General features: G+C 55.2%; 1 protein-coding gene across 1 annotated transcript in view; it reads right to left on the bottom strand.

Annotated features, from left to right (window-relative positions):
- The window catches only part of FAM181A (family with sequence similarity 181 member A), a 7,639-nt gene extending 2,465 nt beyond the window's left edge, over positions 1-5,174 (bottom strand). Inside the window, exon 1 of the mRNA XM_039884341.1 lies at positions 4,973-5,174. The gene's annotated coding sequence lies outside the window, so the exon portion shown is untranslated. The remainder of the gene's footprint in view (positions 1-4,972) is intronic.
- Between the last annotated feature and the right edge of the window lie 1,605 nt (positions 5,175-6,779).

The following is a 6,779-nucleotide window of genomic DNA, read 5'->3' as shown; positions in this document are numbered from 1 at the left end:
GCGTGTGTGTGTGTGTGTGTGTGTGTAAAAAGTCCAAGACTGAGAAGACATGGGCCTGAGATCCGACCCCCAGGCTCCAGGCCGGCAGCTGCCATGCTCCAGTGCAGACAGACAATCGGACGGGTAAGCCGGCCGGGCGGCCTTCGGGCGGGCGGCCTTCCCCGCTGTCCTTGAGTGTTGAGTGGCTCTCTCCTCTCCCTCTCCCACCCTCGCTCCCTGGGGCATGGGCCCCGGCGGGCCTGTGAGGGCCAGCGGCACGCCGATGCGGGCAGAGGTAGCCGGGAAGGACTCTCTAATGAGGGGCTGGGATATCCATGGGAAGGGAGCTGGGGCGCTCAGGAATCTTGTCTTTATGTTTGCTTCCTCAATTGAGCTGCACAAAGCCTGAATTGCCCATTCAGCGCGGCCGGACAAAAGGTTGGCGTTGCACGGTCCCCTTGCATTTGTAGTCAAACAGTTAGGGACTTAAATCGAGTCGTCATGATGGAGAAAGAGGTGGACAAAGCCCATAGAATTGCCATCAGCAAACATTTTCCTGTGTCATATTAGCCAGTCTCCATGGCTCCCCCTGGCCTGGGGACAATGGCACAAGTTTGCACACTTGGTTACTGTCACCGTGCCAACGCCGGCAGGGCCACAAGCAGGGCTGCTCCGAGCGAGCGCGGAGCCCAGAGCCAGCCGTTGGCCCTGCCCACCGACTGGCCAGAGGGAAGGTGAGGCCGCTGGCAGAGGAAGGCTCCCTGAGACGTGCTGGTGGGAGAGGCCTCCACGCCAGCCAGCCCGGAGGGTCCCCTGTGCCTCCTGCCTTTCCCCTCCTCCTCTCCCCTTTTCTCTGCCACCTTCTCCTGTCCCCTGGCCCAGTGGCTGGTGGTCTATACGCCAACCCGCACTTTTGTACCACAGCCTAAAATGCCAAGGACTCCTCTCCGAAGTCCCCCACCCAGACTGGAAGCACGGGCAGGGCAGGGCAGGACCGGGGCGTCCCCCAGGAGTGATGGTCACACCCCCTCCTGCTGGCCGATGGGCAGCTGCTGCCCGTACAAAGCGACTGCCCACAGTGGCCTGGCTCCAAGCTACCTCCTCCTCTGGCCCAAGGGTCCCTGCAGGCAAAATGAAGGTTTTGGTGGAGAGGGCCCTGCTGTGAGATTCGAAAAGCGTGAACTGAGAAGGAGGTGACTTTGGACTGGACCATCCGGGTCACTGGCCATCCCAGGGCCTGAAGAGTGGTTCCCTATCTGCAGCAGCCTTCGAGGGAGTGAGAGCTAAACCATCGTCACTTGAAGCTTCTGAGATCTGGGATTACTTGTTTCTGCAGCAGAACCCAGCCCACTCTGACCGGTACGGGCAAGAAACACCCTTTCCACCCCAAACCACCCTATGACACGTCGCTGGACAGAATGCCGAGGTCACCGGGCCGAGGTCACTGGGTTAGGCTTCCGTGCAACTCCCGTCACAGCCGCCGCTGCCTACCGCATGGGACCCACGGCACACAGACCTGGCCTGTGTTCAAATTCCTCCACAGCCCGGCGCCAGCCCACTTAACCACCTTCTCCACTATTCTCCGCTGGGAGACTTGGCCTCGAGCCAGCCCGGCCCCATGGCCGCCCTGGCTTCCTGCACGCGCGGTGTCTGCTCCTGCTGGTCCCTCCCTCTGGAACACCTGCCGCCTCCCAAGAGCATGGAGGCGTTCCCGCACCGCTCCGCTCGGCCCCAGCTTCCTCCCAGACTCCACGGCACCTGCAGTCGCGTTAGCTCATCCTGGCGTTGACTGCTTGTGACGTTGTCCCCTTGTTTCTCAGCCAGTCATGACCCCCCGCAACCAGCCGGTGAGCTCTGTGGGAGTCAAATCTGAATCTTAAAGAATCTTTCCAAATCTTAACATCGGCTCCTCTCCCCATATGTTCTTCTCGCTTTTTGAGGAAAGAGGGAAGAGAAGAAGAGAGGAGAGAGAAAAATGGAAAAAAGAAACCGATACTTGTTGGGCACTTAATATGTGCCAAGGCCGGAATCCGTGATGGAGCACGAAGCACCTCGCCTGATCCTGGGACAGCTCCGCGAGGGCGTGCTTATTGCCTTTTACAATGAGGAACGGGAGGTTGAGTCCCTTTCCCAAGGATCACAGCTAATAACTGGCAGAACTTGACCTTGAAGCCAGGCTCATCTGCACGCAAAGCCCGTGTGGATCCCACCACGCCACATCGCTTCTTCCCAAGCACTGGGCACTGAAGAAGTGCGCTCGGGTCCGAAGGCCTCACAGGCCAGACTGTCTGCCTCAATCCTGGGTTCGGCTCTGCTGTCCCCTCCTCGGAATGTGACTCTCAGCCTCCGACTCAGGAATGTGGGCACCGCGGCTATGGTTAGACCAGTCCAGGGGAGAGGAGGCAGCTGCAGCCTGAGAACCTGATCTACAGTCTTGTACTGGCCTGGCCGCACCCCCGGCTCAGGCCAGCCCTCTGGGGACCGCCTTTGACTGCTGCAGGGGCAGGCTGCTCTCTGTTTTTCTGAGAGGCCTTATAGACAGGTTTAAAAATAGTAATAATAATTATGCCTCATTCTAGAGAGCCCTTTCACAGTATTCTCTCATTATGGTCCTGCGTCTGGGCAAGGGGAGAATTGTTTTCCTTATTTACAGTTGGTGACACAGCCGAAGACGAGCCTCGAACCACCGAATCTTGGGCCCAACTCAGGGCTGCTCAGCCAACACTGTCCTCTCAACATTCTTCAAAGTCCATCTCGAACATCTAGGAGACTTTCAACTCCCAACATTATACACGACACCCTCTCCCATCCCTACATTTATGGATTCAAAGATAAAGTCTAACCTCCTTAGCTTACCAAAGAAGGCCCTTTGTAATTTGACCCCTATAGGGGTCTTACACAGAGTAGCTTCTCACTAAATGTTTCATGAGTTAAGTGCTTTGCCCACTCCACTGAATAGAATTTTTCCTGTGGACTGGAAACAACTGTTCCCGTCTGTTTTTCATTTATTGTTTGCCTGGCTGAGCTCCACAAGAACAAGGAGCTCGTCTGCTGGTTCACCTCTGTCTCTCCAGTGACTAGAATGGCCTCGGCACAAAGCAGGCCTCAAAGAAGGACTCTTGCGGTTGCGATGATTGTACTTGATGGTGAACTGTGTTCTTTTGGGATGCTGGGTGCCCTGAGAGCAGCTGCTCTTTCACAATTGCATCCCCCTGTGCCAGAGCAGGGTTTCTATCATGCTCTATGAGCAACAAGTGCGCTAGCTGCGCTAACTCGACCTTGAGTATCCTTCCCCTACCACTGGCTGTCACTGCCGCGGATCTCTGATACTCCAGCTGTGCTAACCTCGCCTCGAGTTTATTCACATCGTTCGGTGTCAGGGACTCCCAGCTTCTAGTCAACCCCGTTCAGCACCTACTATGTGCCTGGGACCAGAAGGTGTGGGGTTGCTTACTTAGCTTGCTCCTGCATCCCAGGGACAGCTTGTTGGAGGGAACACTGACTTTGTCTTGATGACTCAACAGCCACCTTCTGCCCACCTTCCAGTGAGACAGAACGACAGAACCTAACTTTCCTTGGTTTCCCAAACTCACTACTAGAAGACGCCCATCCGGAATCTCCGGATGTCGCCTGACATAATCCACTTCTAGGATTTTGCCAACACACGTGCAGATGGATACTGAAAGCGGTGACAGGCACTGATCAAGCCAGAGGGAGCTGGGGAGGTCAGCTAAGGGGGTGGGCTTCCAAATTACACTCATGCAGAGCAGCCCATGAAAAAATACGATGGGGGAGCCCCATATGTCAAACAGCGACAGCCCTGTGCCGGGAATACGGGGTTCCTGTACACACGTGAATGTAAACCATGGACTGGGACAAGGAGGCCGTTCCGATGACAGAGAACTTTGAAATCAGGCGTTATGGCTTATGGTCTGACATCAGCCATTTGTTTCGGTTGCAGAATATTTAGAAAAATCTGGATTTAGAGAGACAAGCCGCTGAAATGGTCAATCTTAAAGCCTGTCTTGCAGTCTCAGGATAGTCATCGAAGGACAGGTTTGGAGCTGAACTTTACCAGCTGAGCGAAGTCCGTAGCACGTATTGGGCCATTTGTTCTTCCCGGGTGCCATGATTACTGTTTTAATAGATAAGGAAACTGAGGCACAAGTCAGTTAGGAAACTTGCCCAAGGTCCCCTGGTCAGTAAATGACAGAACCAGGATTGGGATGCTGGCAGCGGGAGCCAGACCCTAGGTCATGACCATTGTATTACGCTGCTCCCTACTGACAACTATTAACCAACACACAGGCCCTAACTCCCTCCCAGGATCTTTGCTAGACCCGGTGATGCAGACACACCCAGCCCTCCCAGACCTGGAGAGTTAGGTCCCACCACAGGAAACATACGGGAAGGTGGGTGGGGGAGAGTGGGGGAGGCGTGCACAGCACCTGCCCAGTGCCTCTTGGACATGTGACACAGACATCACAAGATGATTTACGTAACCCCCTTACATAATATCAAAGACCAGCCCGAGGCATGCTGTCAGCTGTAATCAGAGCAAGCGAGCTTCCCGCTTCCTTGGGATGAGAGGCTTAGGGTTGAAATAAACCCCTTTGGCTGCTGTGCCAACGGCTCTCTGCCCTGGCGACCTCGCCTCAGAACTGAGGCTTAACACCAGTGTGGCTGCGCCCTCAGAGCAGCCAGAGACCTCACGATGACCCAGAGAAGTCACAGCCCAGCTCAGCCAGCCCCTGTGCCCCGGCCACAGCCCAACTACAGTGACAGAGACATCACATGCGTTCCCTCGTCTTCTCTTCCCCTGGGTCCAAAGGCTGCCCAGGTGAAGCTCATCCTGGGCACGTCTCCCCTGTAGGGAGGGGTTGATGTGACAGGAATGTCTTTGTGCCCCTGCTGGGTGTCCCCAGTGGACCACTGCCCCACATTCCCGCCACTGCCCTGTGCTGCTTTCTGACCCCCGGCACAGGCCCTTCACCTTGACCGTAGCCTCTGGTGCCTTTCTGATGCGTCTCTCGCTCGTCCCAGGGCACTGGCCAGGAATGAAAAGTCCGTTTAATCTCAACTGCCAACTCGGATTTGATTGGCGATGGCTGGCAGGTGCCCCGTGGAAAGGTTCCAAGGGCCCCCTCAGGGCTCAGCAGTTAGAATGCCCTGATCGGCTAGTGCTGCCTTTTGTAGCTGTGGATGGGGACAGGCTGGCTGTTTGCCAGGGGTCCCTGAATCCAGGTTGAAATCACAGGAGGCAAAGCTGGAGGCATGAAGCTTAGCATTCTGGTAACACAGCCCCGTGACTTTAATCAAGGGAACAGTGTTCCAGAGAAGGGCAATGACACCACAAGGACTCAAGTGCTCCCACTTTCCAGGCCAAAGTTCATTGATTCAATTCAGCAAACTGAGACCGGGGGCGTTAGGCATTCTGGAGCATGGAGACCGTGAGCAGGTTTGTGCAGTGGAGAGGACAGGTCACCACAGGGAGTGGAGCGAGGTAAAGTCAGGGAGAAATGTCCTTTGTGTCTATTTGCAGGCAGTGGGCACGTAATAAAGGCTCGTTGAATGAATGGATGAATGAACAAACCCAAACTCGGAGCGAAATGATTGCTTGGCTTCTGAGCCACCTTGGGAATTGCACTAGCCAGCCACATGAGAACCTGTAAACAGCAGGTGCCACCGCTGTGCTCGGCCCTTGTAGTCACAGTTCTCCCTCAGCTGTTTTGCACAAGCGACACACTCTCGTCATCAGAGAAGAGCCCTTGTCTCCTGGGGATCGAATTTTCTAAGACACAGGTGATGGGGGCGGGGCCCTAGCGCCCCTTGAATACCACTATGTGAGTTTTACATCTGTCCTTTTATTTAACCCTCGATGAATGAATGAACGAATGAATGAATGAAACTGTCTGAGGTGGGCACTGTCCTTCTTATTTGACAGACTAGGAAACCGAGGCTCGTGGAGGTAGGAGAATGCTCCTCTGGTCACTGAGCTAGGCAGTAGAGAGGCTAGGGTTTGGATTCGGTCTGTGTCCACACCACAGGGCCCCTCCGACAAGGCAGGGACAGGCCGTTCTCCCCTCTGTCTCTTGCCTCGTGGATTCCCGGCCCTCCGACTCCTGCCTGGAGCGCCCGTCCCACTTTGGTGAGATTCAGGGGATCCCTTTTTGTCATCTAACTTTCATTTCCTGACTCCTGATTACAACTCTGTCTGTAGCTCAAATCCAGCACCAAACACACTTTTAAAAAGATTCTCTGAATAAAGTCTTGTCACAGGAGAAAGACATTTGCATAATTCGCCAGTGGACCCTCGGAGCCTGCCTTGTGCATTCTGTTCCCAGGGCTGGTCCAGAAGACGAACCACAGTGGATTCAGCAGCCCCCTCACCTCCACCCCAGCGCTCAGGCTGAGCTCTCCGGGCCAACGTCACCCCCCTTGGATGACGTTCCAGTGCTTGGCACATGGCAGGCACCCCTCGGGGCCTGTTTGTCACCTGGAAGCAGATGTAACGCACCTTTAGAGTCAGAGAACTGTGTTCCAGTCCTGCTTCCGCTAATCTGGGAGGTGATTCCACCTTTCTGGGCCTCGCTTTAGTCACCTGTACATCGGGTGTGATTCTAGTCACTCTGCTGGCTTGCTGGGACCACAGAGAAGGATAGGTTCCAAGGACAACTTGGGGCTGACCAGGTTATAAGATGTACAAGGGTGGGGGAGGAAGAGAGGGAGCCCAAATACGGCCCAAGGGCTTGACCACAACCAGCCCCAAGTTCAAAGACATCCGTAAGGGGTGGCAGTGA

This window comes from Pteropus medius, unplaced genomic scaffold, assembly GCF_902729225.1.
Source record: "Pteropus medius unplaced genomic scaffold, Ma_sr-lr_union100, whole genome shotgun sequence".
NCBI classification, from domain to species: Eukaryota; Metazoa; Chordata; class Mammalia; order Chiroptera; family Pteropodidae; genus Pteropus; species Pteropus medius.
This window is presented reverse-complemented; position numbering and strand designations above follow the sequence as displayed.